Source organism: Coturnix japonica, chromosome 4 (assembly GCF_001577835.2).
Source record: "Coturnix japonica isolate 7356 chromosome 4, Coturnix japonica 2.1, whole genome shotgun sequence".
In the NCBI taxonomy this organism is placed as follows: Eukaryota; Metazoa; Chordata; class Aves; order Galliformes; family Phasianidae; genus Coturnix; species Coturnix japonica.
The window spans coordinates 53,023,913-53,025,249 of NC_029519.1; the positions used below are offsets into that span (position 1 = coordinate 53,023,913).

Consider the following 1,337-nt stretch of genomic DNA (forward strand, 5'->3'; position numbering starts at 1 on the left):
TAAACAGCGGTCTGGAGACTTAAGGCATTGGACAGTGACATCAACTGCCTATCAAATCCCAGGTGAACAGCAGAATTCCAAAAAACTCATTATGGGAAAGTTTTTCATGTTATGCAAGACATTTCAAAATAAGAGCAAATCAATCTTGATTACTTGATTATCAAAAATAAATAATGATAAGCAGAGAGCTTTCTATTCGTAAACACTTGTCACAAATCAGGCATATTCAACTGTAGGTGAGTGGGGTTTTTTTGTTTTTTTAAGGTGAGTTATGAGCTGATATAAATAAAAAGAATAATAATAAAAAAAACATTTGTGAAAAACTGTTGGGACTTCAAGATTTATCAAAATTGGAAACAACCAGTAAACTAAGAGCCAGCCATGCTGGTATTAAAGAATGACTAAACAGTCATTCTTTATAGCTCAATACTTTTTTCTCTGGGTGCGTGAAAATAATTCATCTATATACAAAACACAAGAGATGCTGAGTATCAGCTTTTTGGCAATGTAGGCAAAGGCCTACAGAGTAACACATGCAGAGACCCATACTTCCAAATTTATTCTAATAACATTCCCATTTTTGTGAAACAAAAGCTCCACAACACTAATAACTAACTTTAGTTAAGGCAGTAAGTTTGAGAGAAAACAATGAAAAATGCAGGTCAAGTTAAAGCACTACTTTGTATATGACATTTTCAGTATGAATTCTATTACTGCCATACCTACCCAGCACTTTTAAGCTACTTTCATGTTGGCATTGACATTTTTTCACTACACAACACTGCTATCTGTTCACAAAGCCTCAACTGCCTACGGCCATCCCACCCTGGTAACGCCCGATCTCGTCTGATCTCGGAAGCTAAGCAGGGTCGGGCCTGGTTAGTACTTGGATGGGAGACCTCCTGGGAATACCGGGTGCTGTAGGCTAAGATTTTTTTTATTTTTTTTTTGTGGTAGCAATGGTAATGTGAGGTCGGTTGGACTAGATGACTAGAGGACTTCCAGCCTTGTGGTTCTATGATTATTTCCTGGCACCTGGTAGGAGATAAGCACTGCAAAAGCCATTCAGTGAGGACTTGTTTATAGAATGATGAATATTATTGCAGAAGTGAGTGTGACCACCATTTGCCAACTGTCTTGATAAAACATGAAGCAGACATGCAACGAGGATTCAACTTTTGATCACTGCTTTAGCCTTTCCAAAGTAATGTTGCACATCATTATACACATCACAAAGGCACAGACAATTATGCAAGATACTTCACAGAATTCATTTTTTCCTTGGGAAATGTACACATGTGAGACAGCAGCAGGGACAGAAGTGACAATCCCACTGC

At 37.9% G+C, this 1,337-nt stretch overlaps 1 non-coding gene across 1 annotated transcript; it reads left to right on the forward strand.

Annotated features, from left to right (window-relative positions):
* The first annotated feature begins 808 nt into the window (after nt 1–808).
* Nucleotides 809–927, forward strand: LOC116653432. Its single transcript, XR_004307259.1, has one exon. It is a non-coding gene; the product is annotated as a 5S ribosomal RNA (ribosomal RNA).
* Nucleotides 928–1,337: the final 410 nt, after the last annotated feature.